This window comes from Labrus mixtus, chromosome 5 (assembly GCF_963584025.1).
Source record: "Labrus mixtus chromosome 5, fLabMix1.1, whole genome shotgun sequence".
Classification (NCBI taxonomy): Eukaryota; Metazoa; Chordata; class Actinopteri; order Labriformes; family Labridae; genus Labrus; species Labrus mixtus.
This window is the reverse complement of record NC_083616.1, coordinates 11,228,360-11,252,751: the sequence shown is the minus strand read 5'-3', so window position 1 is coordinate 11,252,751 and position 24,392 is coordinate 11,228,360.

Genomic DNA, 24,392 nt, shown 5'->3' with positions numbered 1-24,392 from the left:
CATCCCTATCGGGGGAGCAAAGTGTTGAATTTATACCAGCATGCGTCCGTGTGGATGCATGTGTGTGCGGATATTATTCATCTTTGACAACATTACATATTATTCTACACAAGTTGTAGCCATTGTCTCTATGACAAGTTTATTACACAAACTGTCCTGTTTACATTTATCTCAGTCTGAGCTTCTTTCGTACTTTGGGTGAGAGTTGACCATTCAAAAAACAGAATTATTGATCATGAAGAAGTTTGGGTTTGGTAGTTTTCTGCTGAGGCTAAGCTTTTGAGAGTTCTCCCTGGTATTCCTACGTGTACTGCTGACTGATCTGCCCTGTCCACCTGTGTGCGGCGTCAGACACAGCCCTGTCCTCTGCTGCAGCCTCCTCTGACATATTGATTGGCTTCCATTTAAAAGCCCTGTTCTCCCACTGTTATTTACTCCAATAGTAAATCTTTACAATGCCGTAAAAGACTGTTTTACACACTTGGATTATACAATCTCCCTGCTGCAACGGCCAGACAGGCGTGTGTCAGGGGAGGAGAGGAGAGGAGACGTGGGCTCGGCACCTCATCTCTCCCTAGAGGCAGATGCAGAGCAATGGCACCAGAAAGGGCCTTGGCACTACTTTAAAGGGTGCTACAGGAGAATGAGCTGCCTGCTCGCGCTCCTCAACTTCACTCTCTCCTCTCCTCTCTCCAGCATGTTTTGGCTCTTCTCCATCCTTTTGTTTAAAGCTGCAGATTGTTTTGCACTGTGGCATTTAATTTGGTAAAAGTGCCAGCGACTGTTATTAGTTTATAGCTCTGTAGAAGCCTTTCATAACTGACCTAAACTTCATGCATTGTCTTAAAAGGATGTTTGATGCCAGACTCGAGTATCCACCGATATTAATGAGTACCCCTTGATACCAAAGTAAGAAAAGCTGTAATATTTGGATGGAAATACACTGATCTTCAACATTATGCAAGCTTAGACTAACATCTTACCCTTTACAATCACCACACTGTTTATCTATCAGAACATCATCGTTCATTTTAAACGTGTTGATTTTTGGGGGGAGGCAACATATTAATGTGCTGGAATGCTGCCTTGACTAGCATACTTGCCAAGACCCAATATAGCTTTTTAAGGTGCAGGTTGATACAGATGCTGGTATTTGTGTCAAAACAATTAATTATTTAATATTCAAATACAATTGAACCATTTTGTGCATTTTCAGCCATTAGCTTGAAGGGAATATTTAAGTGATTCATTTTAAATACATTTTGAGGAATAAAGATTTTAAACAAACACACCATAGACATTCTGAAGGCTCAGTATCTATTAGGAGATGTGTGCCAGGTAGTGAAGAAGTCACACACACAAGCTTTGACTCATGGATCGTCTGAGGTCACGGTGCCTCAGCGTAAATCATTCAGCTTGTATATACCAGAGGTCTTTATTTCATTAGAGGACATATGCTCCGCTTGCTCCTCCTGCCTCTCATCATAGCCGACCCCAGGCCTCCAGCCCTGCCCGGTCGCACTGTTGCTATGGTCCACACGGCCCAGTCACACCAGAGGTAATAAGTGCTTAATTTAGGAGCGGAGAGGCGGGCCATGCTTGGCGTTTATTGGTGTTGATGCCGAGCAGACTTCAAAAAGCCACTGGGCTCATAATTTATCTCTCTCCACGGACCCTGGGAGTGTTTCAGGAAGACATAGAGAGTAAATGAGTGTGAGGGAGAGGAAGAGAGCGAGTATGTGTCTGTGACTGTCTTTCAGTGGGTGTTTAATACTGCCTGGCTGTTGACTTTGGTGTACTTATTCTTTGATGTCAGTAATACGATCATCAAGGATCTTTTCCCCAACCCCCTGCAGTAGTTTTGCACCGGCGGGCCGCCCCCCAAAAAAACTCCTCCAAGTTGAACTTGGCTGTCCAAATGATTCGCTGCTGGTAGCCCTCACATGGGATACCCAAACTGAAAGTGTACACTTGAAAAAAAAAAAAGATCATTTGGAATAAACAATAAATAATTCAGCAGATCGGTTAAATAAGTAATAGTGTGATATCTATTTCTTTGGTGGCGCTATTGCCTTTCTTTATTTATTAATGGCCTTAATAGACACTGTGTCTTGCTATGAAGAGCAGTCTCTTGAACCGAGTCCTTCAGGGGAAAAGAGAAAGTTACGGCTTCGTTTATCTTGTCTTTCCCTCCTTGTGCCTTTTCGTGGCTTTCAGTGAAGTGGTGTAGTCTAGACTCTTTATTTTGTGGGGGATACATGGGGGAGAAAGGGTCAAAGGAGTGACATGAGCCAGCTGTGGAATCCTGATCACAGCGACTCCCCCAATTCTTCCCCTCCTTCACACCACTCACACACACACACACACACACATACATACACTCACATGAGCTTATTCCCATCCCCAGGTCTCCTGTAATAGCCATGAGATGCTCCAAAAATACCCTCCCCCTACCCGGTCCAGAGAGGAGGATATCCATTCTTCTCAGGGGAGATAGAATGTCTCTCTCCATATCTGGCAACCATGACCACAAATTAAGCGAGGGCTTCTGTGAAATATTCCCTCTGTGTGGCTCTGGGTTTTAAAAGTGCCCAGAAGGATACAGAAACTTCTTAACAAATGTGTGAACACTTAAACATCAATGCACAATTAAGTGATACAACAGCCTGCTCAAGCCCTCTCTAACTGGAGGGGCTTACTGCCTCTGAGCAGGCCAGCTTTGACGCACAAAGTTCGGATAAGAACTTCTGGATGAAGTGGGATCAGTGCACAGTACAAATCTGTACATGGCTTTAGATGCGTCGATGTGGCAGTTGACTTCAGCAGCAAATGTTTTCCTGCCAAATTCACTACATGAACCTTAAAATTAAGATTTTTTTTTAATAGTAGCTAATTATTAATAAACAATTATAAAATGGAAAGAAAACCACATAAATTTCTACCTATGCTAATAAACCAACATTGGTGGTCTTAAAAAATCAATTTAAAGTCTTGACACCTTCTAATATGTTGACAAATGTGTGCTTCAGTGGCCAGTCAACAACCTGCTAATATACAGCCCCAACATTTAGTGCTGCAGAAGAGGACTGAAGAGGAGGAGGCGGCACAGAGACAGAGTTGTAAGCGTTTTAGCAGAGAGGTGGACAGGAACATGCTATGAGCCTGAAACATGGCCGACTGCAGGTAGAGGACATGAATTTTATAGTGACAGAATGTCTGCACGGGAACAGCACGACCAAGACACCTGCAGCCTACAAAAACACACTACAGACTAATTACACATGTTGCTATTTTACTATTCATTTTGTTAACTCACTCTAAGATGTTGCAGCAGTTTGTGGTCACTGCAATCATAGCATGCATTTGAGAGCGTGTGCATTTCTGTCCATGCACACAGGCACACGCATAGATTCACAGACACACTAAACATACATCCACACACACGTCCCTCACCCTGTGGAATTGCTGTTGTTGGGGAAGGGATAAGAAAACACTGCCAGGTCTCTCCCCCCCCCCCCCCTGGCCCGTGGCTATTGGGAGGAGAGGATGCCTCTCGCCTCCCATTTCCCCTGTTCCACATGAGGCCCATCTCCACGCAGCAACTGACCCATCTTTCCCGCACGGTTAACTGGGCTCCTGTGTATTCACCACAGCAGAGAAACACTGAGGAGGAGGGAGGAGGAGGAGGAGGAGGGATGAGGAGGGATGAGGGAGGCCTACAACATCTGGGAACCATCAAGCCAAAAGAGCCTTAGATCCTGAGATTCCAGTCTCCGACCTCTCTCCTCTCCTCACCTCCCCCTCCTTGCCTCTGCTGAACCCCTCCACCGACTTTCCTCTCCATCTGTCTCCCCCCCCCCCTATCTATCTCTCCTCCCTTTCTACTCTTCCTCTCCTCCCCTCGTCCCGGCTGCCCATCATTTCCACGTCTCTTCAGCAGTGGGCCTAATCCAAACAGATTGTCTAACTGTTTCAAAAACATACTCCCTTTTTCAACCCACTCTGCCCCCACCCCCTCCCTCCTCGTCCTGTGTTCATCCCGGCGAACAGACACTCTCTTTCATAGGGGAGGAGGTGCTGGTGTCAGTCTGGCCCGGGTTAGCAGGTTACTCCTGCAAAGAACCGTTTCAGGAGGAATGAGCTAGCCAGGCCCCAAAGCACTTTGGCAGATCCCATTTAATACTCAATCCTGACACATTACACGCCATCCAACACTCTCCTCCCCTCTTCCTCCTCCTGCCTGCGCTCTCTGTGTAGGTATGAACACAGCTGCATGGCCACATAAGCTCACTGTGTGTGTGGCAGAAAAGGCCATTGTCTCAAGCATATTGCCCAGCCCTGCCACGCAGCTCCTTAGGCTAGTGCTGGGCCGGCAAGAGCCTTTGGTGGGAGAGCCCCAGTAGGGGGTTCAGGAGCTGGGGCGGTATCCCAGGAGACCACCGGGACTCCCACTGGGCGGCCTGCCTACATCAGAGGCTCCCCCGTCACTGCCTGCTGAACTCCTGCATACTGTGGTTTTGTTTAGAAGGAAGCTCCGTCCCTATTTACCATAATTGAATTAAAAGGATTAACATGGTTCTAGTGTTCCTCACATCTGTGTTCTCTATGATTCTACCTCTTTGCCTGTGTCTTGGATTCTTGGGGGAGGGGGGGCGGGGGATTTAGCTTTTTGGAAAAACTAATTCTGTGAAATAAATTCAAGATTTTATGCAATTGAAACCCTTTAAAGTTTGTGCAAGCAATGCAACTGTAATTTCAAAAGTTAATTTCTGATGTATTCTTAAATACTTAAACTCTTGAATCAGATGATTGAAAATGAAAAATATTCTGTATAAAGACATTTTTGAGGAAGATGAAGCTGTAAAAATAGAGTGGATCTCGAAGGAAGTTCACTGTGTTGATTTTAGCCCAATTGTGTCCCAATTGGATTGTGACTGAGGGTCAGGAAAGCAGTGGTCTGTAGATCAGAGGCTGGATTAATTGTTGACACTCTCCTAGTCCAAACAGAAACCTTACCACCCCCTATTACACACACACACACACACACACACACACACACACACACACACACACACACACACACACACATCCTCCCTACTACATCGAGGTCCTGACAGACACTTTGATTTATGTCTAGCCACCAACAAAAAAAGAGAACAAAATCAATTGGCTATTACCGCCGCACTTAGCACTGGGCTGTCACCACCTGGGAGTAGGGTGTTGAAAATAAAAGACAGAGTCCATACAACTCTTCCATAGCACTCCATATACTCGTTCCCACCGGGGAGACACAGATCACTGGCTCAATCTCCATATACACAGCTATAGTCTCCAATCTGGATGTGTGTAACACTGGTGCTCAGGGGTGGAGGTACCACAGAGGTCAGAGTGAAGTGGTGAAGGTTGGAATAGTCAGACTGGTTAGAAAACTGTGGGAGGCTTGAGTAAAAACAACGACAAAACCCCTGACCAAAGCTCTGCGTTCCATCTGGCTGACAGAAAAGTACTATGGTTTTATTGTGCTGCTTTCAGGTGTGACTGTTTCACCGTTTTCACACTAGCAGAAATCTCCTGAAAAACTCAGGATATTTCCCGGAGGAGCTGTATATGTGAACGCAAACAGCCACATTTTTAGCTCGGACTTCACCCGAAGTTTCTCCTGCCAGACCCCTAGTTTTTTTTACGCAGCAAGTCAGAGTGGGCTGATGTGAGAACGCGCAGAATTCACCTCGAGCCAATAGGAGGGAGAGTGACGTCTACATACTGTGACTGCTGCACGGTGCATAGAGTGTCTGCACGCGACCACTACAATCTCCGTGCACATAAATAAACGGCTGCGTTATGTTTTCTGTTCGTCATTATGTTGCTCTCCGCTCTTTTGTTGATTTTGTTATTCCGTTTGACTACACATAGCACTGATAGCATCGTGTAGTGGACTCTGTTGCTTCGTCAGCTACTTACGCATTTTTTTTTTACGCCATGTCTTACCTCAGGAGACCCCCGACCCCCCTCCCCTCTGACAGGGATAGTCCTCCGCTGTGAGGAGCATATGTGAACTGCCAGGTGGGGAGAATCTCCGGAGCAGTCCTCCTGTAATTATCTAGATATTATCCTGAGTGCGGTGTTTCCCATTAATTAACTAGACTGTGGCGACCCGCTAGCGTCAGGGAGTTATTATCAACTGGGCTATAAGAACATTTAAAGTACAGTTTACCCCGTTAAATGTGATGTGTGGCTGCAGTAGCCTCCACTGGAATGTGTGATTGTTTGACCGTTCCCTAAAACGGTCCGTACCTTGTTTACCTCCTGCAGAGTGACAGAGTGTTACAATTCACAGCTGTTCGGAGCTTTTCAATATGCGCAGGTTTCGGAGGTTTTAAACACAATCAAAGACGTCTGATAACCCTGTCAGACAACGCAGCATAACTAGTTGTAAACCTAAATATCGAGATTCTAGTTGAATATTCTTTCAGAACCTGCAAAACAAATGAAAGAGCGGAACAAATCCATTTCGCCTAAAGATGCGGCACCGCTCCGCAGCTCACCTGTTGTCTTGAAAAACTGCACTGAAAGTTGACTTTTATGTCTAAACATTAGATGAGACCTTTTTTCAAGAGTTTCTCTTCCTCATTATGTCAAAAACGTGCATTTAAAGATAAAGGTGGGTCCACGGACCATACTTGAGAGGGAGAGGGAGAGAGCTATACGGGTGAGCGAGAGTCCAGAACGTGCCATTGTGCATGTAAGTGGACGGACAAGAAACAAAAAGTTGAATTGATCATCTACTCTTCAGTTTTAACCTGTCAACTACATGGCAGACTGCAGTTTCTGTTAACAGACTGATGCCGTCCAAACTGCTAGAATGCACGCTGAGTGGTCCTCTGTCTGTGCGTCTGCACGTCACCCTCCCTGCTCATAAAAAGTATATAAACTGGTCATAAATCACGTCTGAACGTTTTGATTTTTAAATGTTCTTAAATCGTTTGATCTGCTATTAATACTCTCAATATTTATAATACTGAACATTACAATTCATTTATAAAATATGTTTTTGCGCAGCAAATTGTATGACGTCATCAAATAGGGGAATGTGGAAGAAAGATCCAAATTTGGACAAGAGGCTGGAGAGGAGCGATAATCATCTAACTGAAAGAGGAGTAGGAACAGTATGCCTGCTTGAGGGTCTCTATGGGCCAAGCCTAAAGCCATTTAACTTCCATGGGCATTGGATTCACTACAAGAGCACAAAATTGTTAGAAGAGAACAAAGTTTTTCATAAATTTAACCTCTTAATTTTGCACAAAATTGATGCATCTAACTTTAAAATGTACACATTTTTCTCCCGGGGGTACATGCCCCCAGACCCCCCTACAGGGTTCAGTTTCCCCCACCATAGTCTCGTGAAATCCTGTGGGAAACACTGGAGTGCATATGTGAAAACAATATTTGTTACTTTAATAATCTATAGTTATAGCTCTACTTAAAAACGTAACGTATCTGTAAGGATCTGGATTTTGTGTTTGTGGTACATTTGTGTCTATGTATGTGTATGCAGGAAAAACAGTGGGTGCAGACAGCAAAAAAAAGGCGGTTGTTATCCGTGCTAATGACATAACAACACCTATCAGCAGGACTCTGATGATTATATATTCATCTCCATGAACAGATATCTGCATAAAGGTGAACTAAGAATCGATTACAGATCAGAAAATTTGCCACATCTGCTTGACGCTGTGTCATGAAACCAACCAGCGTTTAGATTCCCTGATTATTTGAAATGAATCGAAAGTGAAAGTGATCGATCCGTCCTCCATTCAACAAACAAACATTTTAAGTTATTTTCTTCACCTATCTACTTTTTTTTTTTACAATTCTGCATCATGATGTTATCATTACAGCAAACTTAATTCCTGTTCATTGTGATAAATATATATATATAAATATATAAATAAATCACAAGAAAACTGTTTTCTTTTCTCTTTTTTTTTGGATGGAGCTAGAGGGAAGCCGCTGGATGAATTAACATGTCCCATCTTTTCAAATGGAGGAGGTGGTCATTATCAACTACTGCAGCCAGTCAGTAGGGGGAGCTCCAAATGTTTTGGCTTTCCTTTTGGGGAGCTGACATATCATCCATCTTTATTATACATTCTGTGCTCTACACACTTTGTCCTGAGCAACATAATCAGTATTCAATCTTCTCATTCTCTCGCTCTTTAACTATTTTTGATATGATTGAGCTAATCATACTATAGACTGTATAAAAGAACAGGACACGGCCATGGAGAGATCACTCATTGGTCTTTTGAGCCCACTTTTAGAAGCCTGCCGTTAGGAATTTGGCTCTCGCTATCTTGATATTATAAAGCAAGAATTGATCATATTTGAATGACAGTTTGGATACTCATTTTGTCTCTTTACTGGTTGACAGGCTGCAACTCCATCCTTGATTTCACTTTTAATGGGACCATATTTTACAATAACATCAAGCGGAATTTAGGATGACTTGAAGCTAATGATTAAGATGACACACTCATTAGAAAATCAATTACTTAGGTAATGCATCAAGTGAGAATAGGGGTATGTGAAAGGACGACATAGGTTATGCCTTTATTTAGAGACAGGACAGTGGATAGCGTCAGAAATCAGGGAAAGAGGGGCGCTGGTGGCGAAGTGGTTAGTGCGCTCGCCCCATGTATGGAGGCTGTGGTCCTCCAAGCAGACGGCCCAGGTTCGAATCCAACCTGTGGCTCCTTTCCTGCATGTCATTGCCCTCTCTCTCCCTAATTTCCAACTCTATCCACTGTCCATCAGGGAGAAAGAGGGGAAGGACATGCAGGAAAGGAGGGATTTGAACTCGAGTCGCCTGCTCTGAGGACTATAGCCTCCATACATGAGGCGCAGGCACTAACCAATAGGCTACCAGCACCCCAACGATATAGGTTATGATGTGTTGACAAACCACCAAATCAGAGAGTTCATCATCACAACGTGATCACAATTCTTTCCATGTTGATTTTAAATACTGTATACTGTACAGCAGATTGACATGCAGCAACAGTAAGGACAACAGCATTAGATTTGCCTCTACTGACTGTGGTGTGGCTGCTGATGTTTGCCTGTCAGCGTTCTGTTATAAAAGTTTGTTGTTTTGCCATCCGATGTGCGAACCTTACCTGTGCAAACTTTGCAAATAACTGTTGGATGAAACCAGGGCCGTCTTACCGAGACAGAGCTCTTCAGTTGTGTTTTCACTTACAGCCATGAAAACCTGCCATCGTGTGAATGAAAAGGGGAGGGGAATAAATATGTCCAAGACTACATTTCCTTATGACTGGTTTATCTGTGTGGCGGTAGTCTGTGTATAAGCATAGAACTGCAATGGATAGAAAATGCACTGTAACCTGATACTACAATCTCTCTGCTTTGTCGGATTGTCAGCACATTCTAATCCTTCATGATCTAAAATCTTCCTACCGCACCCCCCTAGTAAAGGGCTACAGTGCACCTTCTATACGTTGTACTTCATTAACAGGCGAGGTCAGCGAGGTCCAGACCCAGGTTTTTATTAATAAAAAGAGAGCTGTTGACTAAGAACTAAGCGATCTTTGTTAACAGCTCTCCCCTCCTTCAGTATGTAAAAGCCAGGTGTGAGTGTGATACTAAAGCTGCCGCTCTGTCTGTCTGAAAACATTGTCCCAACCCCTCATTTCATGTAAATCAAGATTACAATAAAACTAAAATAAGGTCGCTTCATCGCTACGTGTCACAGAAATTAATCACATTCTGGATTGTGTTTAAATTTGCATTTTACAATTCATACAAGTGTATGAAAAAAGCTAAACCAGTAATGTCATTTGTGAAAATGTGCCTCATGAACATTTACAGAGATTTTAAAAGAGAGGACACAAGACTAAAGAAAATTATAAAGTAGGGCATAAAAATGGATTACAATGCAGGTAAAAATGTTTGGTGTTATACACGTTCAGTGGGAGACCTACAGACCCCCTTACCTTATGGTGCCAACTACAAAATGGCAAATATCTTACTATGTCATGCATTAACCAACATGTTACTGCTGAACACAATTAATACAATTCAATAGACTTAACTTGTAGGCACAGTATTTGTGCATTTAAAGAATAATTAAATGGGGAAATATCTTTGGTTGTTTGTGATGTGATATTTTTGCCTACCGCACACCCTTTAGTTCAATTTTCCTTTCTGGCTTCATGGAATCAGACTTATTTTTGAAACTACTGGAGTCTCTTCCTGCTGCCAACAAAGGCTGCAGGTTTAAGGCACTGCTGAATTAGCTTTACTTTGCCTAACTCATCTATTGCCAAGGGTACCAAATCATTTTCTGCACACCAGTCTTCTCCCCTGACATAATACAGTCCAGTTAGCTGCTCGCTGTAGTGTCACTGTACCCCTTCACCTTCGCCTGACCCCAGTCCCCCAATCAGAATCGTTCAGCTGTATTACGTTTTTTATCCCCAATGGAAGCTATTTCAGGCATGCATCATACAAGCAATAGGAGGATATTTTTATGGTTGAGCTTAAGGGGGTGGGGTTTAAAGAGTTTGCCGCTATGGAAAAGGAAGGGGTGTTTATTTCAGGGAGGAATATGTTGCTGGACTGATGTAATAAACATTTTATCAGATACATTGGAAGAGTGTAAAAAGATACTTCAACAAGATTTAAAAAACACTTCTCTGTCACTTTATAGGGCAGTACCAAATACAGTGGTCCGCATTGCATCACCCCCCTCCCCCATGTCATCTTGTCCCTCGCCAGCACAGGAACCATGTCTGACCCAACAACTGTGTGTCTGCCAACTGGAATGCGGGCCAGGGTCAGTGGTGGGGGCCTCATGGCCTCCTAGGGACTATTCTGAGAGCAGGAGCTCATCTCTGTTCTAACCCTATACTGGCGTCTTGTGACTGTGGTTAAAAATGGCCCTATGTGCTCACCAACCTCCAAAAACAATATCACTCTCTCTCTACCCCACTTTACCCTCAGTATCTCTCTCTCTCTGTCTCTCTCTCTCTCTCTCTCTCTCTCTCTCATGTGCATATACACACACGCACACACACTGACATACAAGCTGACGTACAAACTCGCACACATACACACAAGGGTTAGCTGGGGAGCTGCTAAGGGGAAACGAGGAGATGTGAGGCCACAGAAGCCTCATGTGGTGCTGTGTTCTTTAATTTAAGCTTCTTCTTTTCATTTCTGGTGTGTTACTCACAGGGGTCATTAGAGTCAAACATTTAGTGGGTAAACATTTAGATGATAAAAACAAGCATGCCTGTACAATCAAGCGCAGTCAGCATATGTTACAATAGTAATGCAATAGATACATGTAAACATTGTAAGAAAAGAATACACTGAAACATGCAGTACAGTTTCAAAATCATCTTTGGGTCCATCTGCAGCTCCAAGTTCCAGCCCACTGACCATACACTGTAATCACTGTGTATTTAGCGTTATCTTTAGAGAGCTGCCCCGCGTGAGACCTCTTTACGACACTGTAAACTTTAACTGCCTGGGTCTTAGTGCTTTAACTCCAGTCCAGCCACCCGAGGGAACCAGGGAGCTTATGGAGAGAGCTTACGGGATTGAATGGGAGAGAGCTAGTGTTGTCCATCTCTGCAGCAGCAGCATGACAGCACAAAGCCAACTGTTTTGACACTGCCATGAAGCCAATAAGATACAGTCATTTTCCAACTTGCCATTACGCAATAGGGTCAATATCTTTCCTTTAATCATATTTGACGACTTGGCCAAAGAGTGTTATATTGTCTGAACAAACGCTCCGCCTACTATGTTACAACTATTTTACACCTATTATTTCCAAGGACACACATCATTCTTATCTTTTTACAATACTTGAGCATTTTTTATGATTCTAATTGGCTATTTTTTGGTTCATCTAGTCTTTTAATTTATCATGACGTATATCTATACATTTGAGATGGATGTACATACTGTAATAACATCCATAATGTGTCTCTTATCTGGACTGCACACCAGATTGCACCTCAGGGACAACATAGATTTTCCAATCCATTTTCGAAAAAAACTATAAATGTAAATTGATTCTACTGTATCTGTATTAAACTGAACTTTTCTTTTTATATTGTGCAATATTACCATGCAATATGTGTTGGGTCATGTCAAAATGCTCAAATTATTTTCTTGATTCTTGAGCAAGTGAAATCCCCCCCAGGAGGGGATCATTGAAGTTTATTCCTTCTTATCTTAAACAGTCCTTATGATGTCAAACCCAGCTGCTTTGTACATGAGACCACTAACTATGATTTGTATATTCTGCTTCACCATTGGTTGGAGGATATACAGTAAATAAACTGATGCTCTTTCCCTCGACCGAGAGCTTACTGCCTCTCCAACTCGAGCTGGCTTTTATGTTCAACGCTGCATGTGATGGAGAGGCTTCTTGCTGTTAAATCATCTATTTCATGAGTTTCTGGCACTCTGTTGGAAAAAAAAAACCTCAAGGAGGGTATTAGAGCCCGGCTGTGTTAATGCAGCCACCCATTAAAAAATCCCCACGGAGCTGAGGAAAGCGGACTGATACACTTTAAGTATCTCAACACATTACAACAGGCATGCACGTGCAAAAAAACGCAGAATCATTTTTTCTTTGCAAACAGGTGACGTCTCAACAATCCCTTCCACCAAATTTTTAAATAAAAAAAAACATTGCAAGTAACATTTAATTACTTTCTTGCATAGTAATTCATAGATGCTGGGGTAATAAACTCCAAAACAATAGTGCAGTAAATATGCACAAACCCACAGAATCACCTGTTGTGACACTCAGATTGCAGCCGCCCCAAGATAGTTGGTCATCTGCGAGCGCTGGCTCACGTGAGCTCCTGGGGGCTGGGACTGAGCCGCCTTCATGGTGCAATACAAACAGGACTTTTATAGGCATGTTTACGAGCGGGTTGTCGTAGTCCCCCGTTTTGGGACAGGCTGGGTTGAGCAAGGCTGAGGCCGAGCTAGGGGGGCAGGCAAGGATTGATGTCAAGCAGGACAGTCCAACCCTGTCTGGGCGTCTGGGTCATATACCACGGCCTCTGACTCTCTCTGGTTTCAGCTCAGGTTGCCAGGTTGCTGTTTCATGTGGGCTCTCCTGCAGGGGGACACTAACTGTCAACATAGCTCCTCTGTGAGAGGCATAGGTCAGCACACACATGTGGTTGTAGGGTGACTAGTTGGTGCGCACGATGGATCATGTAGAGAAAGCCCCCCACTGTGGAAATGAATCCTATAAATAAGAGCTAAACATGCTGCTTTGCACACAAATAAAGTCATCCAAGTGATCTTGCAATCACATCAGGGTTTTACATTTAAGGACAGGATGAACATCTAGCCGAGGCATGGCTGCTTTCTAAGCTCCTATATTGTGTAGTATTACCGCAGCTGTGCTAAAGGCCAGATGAGGCCCTGACACCGTGGGCTAAGGAATCATTATGGGCTCATAAAGGGCCCTGCGCCAAGCCTCCACTCAATAAACCAGCATCCACATGGAGCCAATGCAGCTGATTAATTAGTCAAGCAATCAATGGGCTTCGCCTTCCATCCACTGATTTCCTCTAGTATTTTGCCCAGGTACTGCTGCAATCACTACACATACAAACACAAGCACACATGAAAGCTGTATGCAAGAAAGCATACATACAGACACAAATACATTGACAAGCAATCACACATCTCTCCCTACTTTACACTCACACACTTGTCTACAAAATGATAATGAGACACACAAAAAAAAACAAAGAAAAACACTTTGAATTGGGGATAAGAGGCGACGAAGGAAAAAAAAAAGCTGTGGGAATAAGTAAGAAAGTTCTCACCTTCAAAGCGGTGAGAGCAGGCTGGCTGTCAGTCAGGAGAGGGAGGTGCCATTTGAAGGATCAGTCATCCCTGACAGTGCTGTCATGGAGAGCCTTAATTAGCCAGGATTACTTCCTCACTTAATGAAGCATGCGCTACTTCGTCTCGGACCGAGTACTACTCTCCCCTCTCCCTGCTTTCCCTCCCTCAGGTTTTCTCCTCCGTCTATCTGCCTCGCTCATTCTCTGTAGCTCTTTCCTGCTCCCTGTGCTTCTCTCCAGGCTCTTCATATTGGAGACTTCTCACAGACCCTATCATAGATGCTCTGTCACTTTCACCAACCCAAGTGGGTGTTTGTTCACTCCCCCCTCGATCTCTTTCTTCTTCATGCATCCTCAGTTTTCTCAATTGCCCCAAACACTATTTACAGTTTTACTCAACCAGTGATCAGGCACCATGCTTGGAACTCTGGCTTTGTGTGTTTTTGTTTTTGATTGGCAGGCCAATGACATCCCATGTGAGTTTTGTGTAAAGAAAGGTGGTTGCCTGTCTTGATAGATAGAGCAGGTGAAGGCATCGTATGTTAAAATGTGGTTGTTAGTATTCCTCTCTCATCTTTCGTGCAACTTTTCGCTTTATTTTTATCGATAACATGCACATGCTTTACGCTATCTTAAATTCCCAGAAAACCCAAATCAACTTCTATCTATGTGATTGTATGAGCAGAACAGCATCTAGAAAGTGTCAGATTTTTAGCAACCGTTTCTAACATTGGGTCTAAATAAGTTGTGGTAAGCTTGGGCAATTATCAAACGCTGTGAATAAATTACACTCAATGGCACACAGTAGCTTTTCTGCAGTCTGCACCCAGCATTAGCTTCATCTATAGGCCAAGTATTGACAGCCCTTGGTCTTGAGTGTCGACTGAGGTTGTCTAGTTTCAGTTGCAGGAGTTAAGTTCAGGCCGTTGGTGATCTTTTTTTGGCGACAAGTCTTGAGTGTTGTCGGGGGAGTTAGGCTCTGTAGAAATAAAGCACTAGCTAACGCTGCAAAGCCATCATTTAGTATTGCATCGTAGCAAAGCTTAGAGAACAACTAAAAACATCCCAGCTAATGTTGCATAAATATGCTATTCATTAAAGTAAATTAAAAACCATAAAATAAATGCATCATGCAATGACCAGTAAAATTATATAAGTTCATCTAGAGGGGCTTTTCTTCCAGGCAAATCGATTTACAGATTTTAATGGATGCTTCAGACTTTCAATTCTGATGTTATACTGTAAACACATTTTTAGGATTTCAGCCATTAGTCCAAAAACTTTTAAATTGTGTAGAGCAGTGGTTCCCAAAGTGAGGATCGGTACTCCTGGGGAGTAAAAAAGCATATTTTACCCGTAATTGTAAAAATAGATGCAAACAATACAATACATGTTTATATAAAATAATGTTATGGTTTTTAGGCTGTTGTATTCTTTTGTGTTTTCTTTTGTGTAATAAGCGTTTGGATAGGCCTATACTGCGTGGTTGTGGCCGTGCACTTCGTTATATGCCGTTACCACCTCCAGGGACAGCGGGGGTCCTCATTCTCTGGCACCCTTATGTTGGGGGGCACCAGTTGAAAAGTTTGGGAACCTCTGGTACAGAGTAACAATTTTCAACCTGTTGAAGGACTGCAGAAGATGATGGAATACTTGAGTTTGACAGTGAGGATGGGGTGAGGAGGGAGAGCAGTGGAGAGTGTTGATAGAGAGGGCTGACTAATAAAGTAGTGAGAGGATGGGCAGAGTATGAAGGGAGGAGGAGGAGAAGGAGAAAAGTGAAGGAGAGGTATAGGCTCGCAGAAGCAAGGAGATCAATTTGCCGCCACAGCGCACACAATGTCCCCTCCATGCCTGTGGGCCATGTGAAGACTGCTCCTTCAATTACACTTCACACTGGTCAGGGAGAAAAAGACAGATGGGGACGGATGGATGGATGGACGGACGGACAGGGAAGAGAGTGAGACGGAGACAGATATAGCCTCAGAGATCACATTGGAGACATGGACAGTAACACTTGACCGGGCAAAATACACAATAGTTCGAAACAGAGAATACTGTCTGTCTGTTTTTATAAATAAATATATAGATTAGCGTTGATCGTACTTATAAAGATGTTCAGAAACTGACTGTTCTCACAAGGAAATTAGTCATTTGTCCAAACTCCTATGTACATTATAAGTGCAAAACTCAGGATATTTCCAGGTGGAGCTGGTGTGTGAACGCAAACAACCACAGCAAGTCCGAGCTCATAGGAGAACGCAGCAGGATATGGTCCGGAGAATTCACCTCGAGCCAATAGGAGGGGGGGTGACCACTAAGATCGCCTCATGCTGCGAGGAGCATATGTGAACAGCCAGGTCAAGAGAATCTCCGGAGCAGTCCTCATGAAATTATCTAGATATTTTCAGGAGTGCATAAGTGATTGTACTTGGAAAAGACCTCTAGTGGCCATGAAAAGTATGACTATTAACTGACAGGAAAGGCAGAAGTAATAGTGAAGTTAAAAATAAAGTTGTTGTTCATAAATCCTTGGGGTTTAAATATTGGTTGTAAAATGACAATGGAGGTTGCTGTTGGTTATTCTTTCCGAATCTACAGTCATGAACTTCTTCTTACTATGGCTGTGAAGTTTCCAATACTAAACCAAATAGTTTTTGTGCCTGAAGCTAACCATAGAGGTAGCAGATCAGATGACAGTCTTATCAGTTATTTTTGTGACAGCTTTTGTGACTCTTATGGAGGAAACTGACAAAAGATCTGATCGGATCAGAAACCACTTGTATTGTTTTTGTCGTGAAAGGCAATTACAAATAACATTTTTAGTCTCACTAAAAAAATCTTAACTTGAGTTCACCCAACTTTGGCTGTGATATTTTTAGGTCAACTTTTGTTTAGTTTGAGGTTTTTTTTTAAAGATATCAGCCAAAAAGGAAACCCAGTAGCACAAAAAAGTGTCACTACCTGTGGCCCTGTAATCCCTCCCATGAGGTGCCCTCCATAATCTTCTGGGACTTCCTACAGAAAGACTTTGAATATGAATGGTCAAATATAATGCAGTAACGGATGAAATATTGAGATTTAAGGTCTATAGTTTGAGACACTCTGTAAAAATAAATTTTACATTTCCCACATTGACACTTTATTGTCCTTTTCCTCAGACATCTCCTGCCTTATAAACAACATTGTACCTCGAACATAACACCTCCCTGTGTAGTTCTTTTTCACAGACTGACTAATAAACAGATACCCATGACAAAATCTGAGGATTTCCTCTTTTAAACAATATCTGAGAATTTCTACAAAATCATGTCTCTCTTCACTAAAGAAATTAGTCCACCAGTCCAACATGCTTTAAATGGATCATCCAAATGGGCATCAAAATGCTGGAAGAAAGTAAGACATCCTGTCCTCATTGGATAACACAACAGGCACAGAGGGACCTCCAGCAGGCTGCTGTCAGCTGGCCAGATGAAGTGATAGAAAGACCACAGCCTAGCAGCTAACACAGCTAACAGATATGAAGCCAACAGAGTGGCTGAGTGAGGGTGACAGGAGGGCATGTTCTAATACAGGCCACAGTCAAGATGGAGGCTGGCCGCCTCCTCTCCCCACCCCCTCCTCAATACGTCTCCTCTCAAACATGCCCATCAGGCATGGGCTGGCCGCTGAAGAGGAGGGAGGTAGAAGGCTGGAGGGAGTGAGGGATTGAGGTGGAGGTTTGGGAGTGTCTGGGGTGGGAGGCGGAGGGGTGGGGGGTGTCTGTATCAATCCGTCAAAGGCTGACAGCTGACTCCTGTGCCCGCCGTGGCCACGGGCAACTGACCAGAGCTGGCCAGCTGTGTATGTTCGTGCATGTGTGTGTGTGTGTGTGTGTGTGTGTGCATTTTCATCCTCAGCAACCCCCCACTACACACCCGAAAAAATATGCCTTCTTCCGTCATCTTCCATCCAACAGTGGCCATATCCTTCTCACCATCTCTCTGCCTCTCTCGCTCGCCCTGCCTCCCCGTTCTGTCCATGACATCTTACAAGTCAATCAATCAGTTCCTGGGAGCTGGCATGAGAGCACTGCATTTATCCCAAGCACACCCTGCCTGTCATACTTGCTGAAGTATTTTTATTTAAACTGACCTTCAAACCAATCCACTTTTCTCCCTCTGTAGTGCCTCAGGTATGTGCAACAACATGAGAGGGTCTTCATAGAGGAAGGAATGGCAGTGAGCAACATCTGGTGTCTTTCAGTTCCAGCCTCTGCAGCTTCTACCTGGGCTCCTGGTATTTGAAAAACCTCAGTCTCTGGTATGCCCTCAGAACATATAACAAATGTTTAATCTGCATCATTTTGTATGCGTGTCATCACTGGTGTGTGCACAAGGGTTTACTGAAACATTCAGATTCTCCTGTTTTATATACGGTGTTGATCTATTGCTGCTGAATTGAAAGCATTACGCATTACTTACTTCCATAGTCATAGACAGTATTTTAAACTATAGGAGTATGCTGCCAGTGTTTTTGTATTGCATAATGCAATATAATATTATAGCTTTATTCCTATTTATGACATAAAGATTATGCAAGTAGCTGATTAAATAATGTCATTTTTAATTAAGAGTGGCAATTGTTTTTGTCCACCATTCTCACTCCTCCACTGAGATTCTTGTGTACCATATGTTTCAGTGTTTATTTTACATTCTTTACTCCAATTACACACACACACACACACACACACACACACACACACACACACACACACACACACACACACACACACACACACACACACACACACACACACACACACACACACACACACACACACACACACACACACACACACACACAAAGATTTTAGGTGGGCCCCGTGTTCCTCGTGTCTGTTTTTTTGGCCTGATTTTACCCCCCTCATCCCCATTCTTCAACAAACCTCACCCCCCAGGCCCCTCCTTATCATGTCCCCCCAAAGCCTCCCCTCCACCACCACCCCCTCCGGCTTCTGACAGTACCTCAGCGGGAGAGCGCAGCCCTGATGGATGCCACAGATGGGCCTTTCCCTTGGTGCTCCCAGCCTCGGCGCAGTGTGTGCTCAGCGGGGTCAGAAGCCAGGCCTGCCCATGAAATGCATGTTGTAACAGGAAACAAAAGAAGGGCCCCCGTCCCCACCAACAGCAACAGCACCCCCCTTTTAGCCCCCTCTTCCATCCCCAAAAAAACAGGGGTGAAAGCTGTGGAGCTAGCCAGGGAGGGTGAGCCAGTGAGAGGGGTGCTGGGGGGTTAAAAGTCGGAGGGGGTGGTGGTTCACAGAGAAGAGGGAGCAGCACTTAAAGCAGAAAACAAGAGAAGATGTGAAGGGACATTTTCAGCTGGGGTGTCAGATGGACGACTTCACTCTTTTGTCTTTTTGCTCTTTGTTCCATGTGACTGTGTCCCTGTAGCTGCGTGGGTGCATGGCTCTTACACCACTACAGTGAGTCTTTAATTGGGGGGCTCAGAGCGTGTACATGTGAGCTTGTCGTTGTTTAGCATCGTGACTATAAGTTGTTGTTCTGTTGGAAGTCCACCAACATCCCACCCAGCCCTCAGCAGCCTCATTGTATGTCAGCTTTCTGAATAGATATGTTGAGTGACATTGAGAGACAGGCCCTCAAAGTGCAGCTCCTTCAGTCCGAAAGAGAAAAAGCCTTTGATGCTACGGGTATCACTACCAGCATTACTTCACACTCACTGAGGGAAGCTGCTATCAGCTTGGACTTCTAGATAGACCGTCCACTGGGTGTGACTAATTATAAAACAGCTCATTACCAACTGATACTGTGGATTAAGGCTGAACAATATATTGTTTTAACATTACAATCGCAGGACGTGCGAGGTCTGTCCGGTGACCTGAAGCACATCATGCTGCCAATTTTGTGTTTGAAACAAACCAAAACCGCCATTTTTCTAGTTTCCATGACCTATCCACAATAAAAATCTGTCTAATATCATCAGCAACAGTCAGAGAGCTGACCACTGTGCATGCAGAGTCTGAGTGTCTCTCCTGCATGTCAAAATGTTTAGGCTACGGGCGACGCTGTTGTCACAAAATCCCAGACATGACGCTCGAGAACGATGCTTAATGGGTTTTTTTTCAAATCTTTTCCATATTTGCAATGTAGTGATAAAAACACTTAGTGGCTGTGATGGAGCGAGAAAGAGCGCTACTTCAACAGCGCTACAATCCTGAACCTTCCTGCGCATTTGTGCGGAGGTGACAACGTGTTTCTAATTTCTGTAGAGCGTATCCACTGTGTAAAAACTCCCAAAACAACATCTTGTTTCTCTGCATCACCGCTTTGTCATTATTAGCGCTCCCTCCATCTAATTAATCTCAATGTCGATTGACCACCGCTGCTCTCTCTCTCTTTCTATCTTGCTCACGACATTTCAATTATTGTACCATTTTAGAGTATGTGGTATATAAAACGTTTCTAAAATGTTGCCAATCTTTCCATAAATGGATTGAGAGAACTATTTTACAATACAAGTGTTTTTTTTCTAATTTTTTTTGGTGTATTGTGTTTTTAAAGCATTTGACTTATTTTCTTGTTTTGTTCTATTTGCTCATGATTTAATGTTGTAGTGTTTCAAAGCATCTCAGCTACCTTAATAGATAAGTCCAGAGACAGAAACATACATGTAGAGACACAGTGTAAAAAAAGACCTCCCACTTCGGTTCTCTGTGTCCTGTGTCCTGTGTACTGTATGTGTATGCGTGTGTGTGAGTGTGGCTGCATTAAGTTGAGCTAAGCTGATCCTTGTTAGATTCCAGCCTGTTGGAGCTGAGTGTTGCACCAGGCAGCACAGCCAGCCTCTGGCTATCCACTAAATTAAAGGCCTAATGCACAATCCTTCGTGCAGGCTGACAAACTAATGAAATGGAGAAGTAGGGGGCCCCCGGGAGGATCGGGCGGGAGATGAAGACACCTCCAATGAGGGATTCAACCCAGGAGCAACCTCCACACCTTGTCTTTCCCATCCCTGTCTTGCTATCTCTCCCTTACTTCCTTGCTCCTTCTCTCAGTTATTCCAACCCTATTGTACACTTTCTTTTGCGCTGCACAAATGCACACGTGTGTGTGTGTGTGTGTGTGTGTGTGTGTGTGTGTGTGTGTGTGTGTGTGTGTGATGCTGGATTGTCGGTGAGTGTGTGTTTGGATATGTGACTCCAGAGAGATGGGAGAGGTGTGGCAGGTTTTTTTGGCAGCGGTCTGTTTGTTGCCACCAAACATGACGGTCCCCACAGAGGACTGAGCAGACTTAACCCACTAACCTTGAAAGAGGTGCTTTGTCTATAAATAACTCGCACCAATTAAAGCTGTTTTTCTGAGTCCTCCCCACTGAGCATGGCACCTCCAAGTCCCCGACGACTCGTCTCCGGAGCTCTGCTGCACACGAGCCACAACCCTGCTAATTAGAGTCACTATCATTCACCTGCCCGTCTTGCTGCTTGGCCCTATTGTCACGTACACACAGAACTACATACACAAGATATATAAATGCAAAATACTTGTGTGCATCCTTAAAAATACTGTTTTATAACTGTGTCCTAAGCAGGGGATTAGCCCTGAGGAGATGACTCGGTAATTTAGTTATTTGCCCACTCGATCGACACGCATGTTTTATCAAAACTGCCAACAACACGCTACATGAGGAAATCTTACATTTTAAAGAGGATGCGTCACAACCCTCCAGTGCTTTGGCGAGTGAGAAAAGGCAATCGGAGGCGAGGGAGAGAGAACGCTACAGAGGGAACTGGGCTGAATTACACTTTAATTGCCATCGCTATTAATTAGAAGTCTCGGAAATCTGTTGCGGTTTGGGTCTTTTCCACCCTCCCTTCCTCCCCCTAGTTTGTCGTCCTTATGAAGCTATCTATTAACATCTTAATTGCCGCCTGGTCGGCTGTGGAAGTAGCGGTGAGTTTTATTACACAGCCTACCTGCTATCCAGTTCTGGAGGTTTGGTGAGTTGTCAGCCAGAAGAAAAATGTTGAACAGAAGAAAAAAGTCAAAGGGGTTCTTGTCATATGCACAGTTCTAAACTAATCTGAAGTTAGTTAATTGAAATGCATCCTTTTATCTCTGTTATAAAAAAGAAAAAACAAACATTTAAAATGTTTGTTTTCTTATGGAATACAATAATATAGATACATTGAATACCAGAGGAGATCAAGAGAAGAAAACAGTTTGGGAACGCTTTTGGCTGGATCCTTTACACAAAGATTAAAAAATCAAATCGGCACATCTGCGAGGTGCGACAACAAACGCAGTGAGTCTATTTTAAGACACAGAAAAATAGACACACAGAGAGAGCAAAAAAGAGTTGCTAAAATGCCTTTTGCCTCTTTCATAGCTTCGCTCGAGTGTTTGTCCTTGTCACTGGTGTGAAATTGGTCAGTCAGATGCTGATGATGAAGTGGGTAAAATGTAATGAATTCTACTTCCCTTATAAGTGGTTGACCCGGAGTTGATCAGAGGTTAACACCACTTCACCCCTCAGACAGGTCCCATTAGCAATTATATTGTGAATTAACAATCACCATGGGTGGGTTGATGTTAGCGTTTGTGCATTGTCTCACATATGTGTGTGTGCTAGTGAGTCCTTTTGTCAGTATGCTATCACTGCATAACTATTCCACAAGTAGAAAGCTGCCTTGAACACTGAGTCTGAGCATGAAGAATGGCTCCTGTGTCATTGACACCCACAGACCGCCAACAGCCGGGGACTGTCAGTCAAAAGCTATCTGTCTATCAGCGTCTACTAACAGGCCCGCAGTTGGATGTGTTGGGCTAAATGGCATTTTTACACATTAATGCTTTTGATTACAGTGAGGGATGGATGGAAGGCTGTGGCAGCTACACAAGACACTACCCCTCCAACAACACCATGTACTACACCGCAGATCACACACACTAACACACACACAGGCTTATAACCCGCCTTTGACATTTGAAGTAACATTATTATAGGGCTCATTTGGAGCACAGAAGCCCCGGGCAGGACACTCTGTTCATCAGGTAGGCCTGGGCTGCTTGAGACTGGAGGGTCAGGTACGGTAGGGGGCGTAAAGAGAAGAGGGTTGGGGATTGTGTGGGCGGCGGGTGTCAGAGCCTCTGGGTTTGACATTCACAGCACAACAGACAGCAGAGATGGATGCTGGGTAGCATTCCATCCATGCACGCATGACAGAGTCCCTCCCTGCACACGGCTGCATTCAATCCCACATGTGACCTTTCAAAAAAAACAAGGGTCAACTTGAGGGTTTTTTCTTTGATTCTGCAGAGCCAAACTCCTAAGGCGAGACAACAATCTCAAAACTGGTTGTTGATTCATAGTCAGTTCTTCGTTCAGTGGGTCTTTTCTGCTTTGGTTCCACCCTGGACATGTCTTGAGTGTAGCTGCAGCAGGCGGGCGGTCTGGATTAGTGCCAAGCTGCACACTATTACAAGCAGATCAACTAACTGGCTACAGACCGGGGTGTGTGGATCAAGATCGGGGTAAATGCTTTACTGTGGCTCTCTGTCCTCAACTAGTCTTTAGCCTGTGCTCAAGGGCTAAGGTGTGTGTGTGTGTGTGTGTGTGTGTGTGTTTGTGTATGTGTGTGCGGGTGTGTACATGTGTATGTGTATGTAGATCATATGCATTTGGCCTTCTAACATCGTCTCTGTGCTGATGTGTACACACATGTTTTTTTGTGCAGGTGGGTCTTGTGTATGGGTGTGTACATGGGTGTGTGTGCGTGTGTGTGTGTGTGCAGGTTAGATGGGCTTCACAGGGTCAGGAGATGCTGCAGGGCTCTGCTGACGGCTGCAGGAAACCAATCAACCTTGTCTGTGTATTCCCCGACCCGTCGTTTTCTTAATGACCTGCCCTGACAGGCCTGCTGCAGCCGCGGCCAAACCTCCCCTCACCGCTCAATGGAAGACCGGCCCCCATCAGCAACATGCTAATGACCCAAAGAGGAGGAGAGAAGGGGGGAGAAGGGAGGGATGTGGGGATGAGGAATTGGTGGACGCATGTAGAGAAAAAGAACAAGTCGGGTAAAACTGTACTCATTTTACAAACAACTAAGGCTATAAAGGCACAGCTAGCAAGCAGAACTGCATCTCTTTATGAGCACCATGTACCGAGGCTACAGTCCTTCAAGTGGGCAGCATGGGTTCGAATCCAACCTGTGGCTCCTTTCTCGCATGTCATTACTCATTCTCTCACTCCCTGATTTCTGACTCTGACCATAGTCCTAACACTAAATAATGGCATAAAAAGCCAATAATAATAAAACTTAAAAAATAACTAAATAAAACCCAACAATATTGTGCCAGTTAGCAGACAAATGCCACATTTAAAGGTCCCATATTATGCTTTTTCTGGTTTTATATGCCCTTTTCTGTGTTTTCCAAGTGTTCTGTGCATGTTTAGGCACATCTATGTTCAAAAATTCAA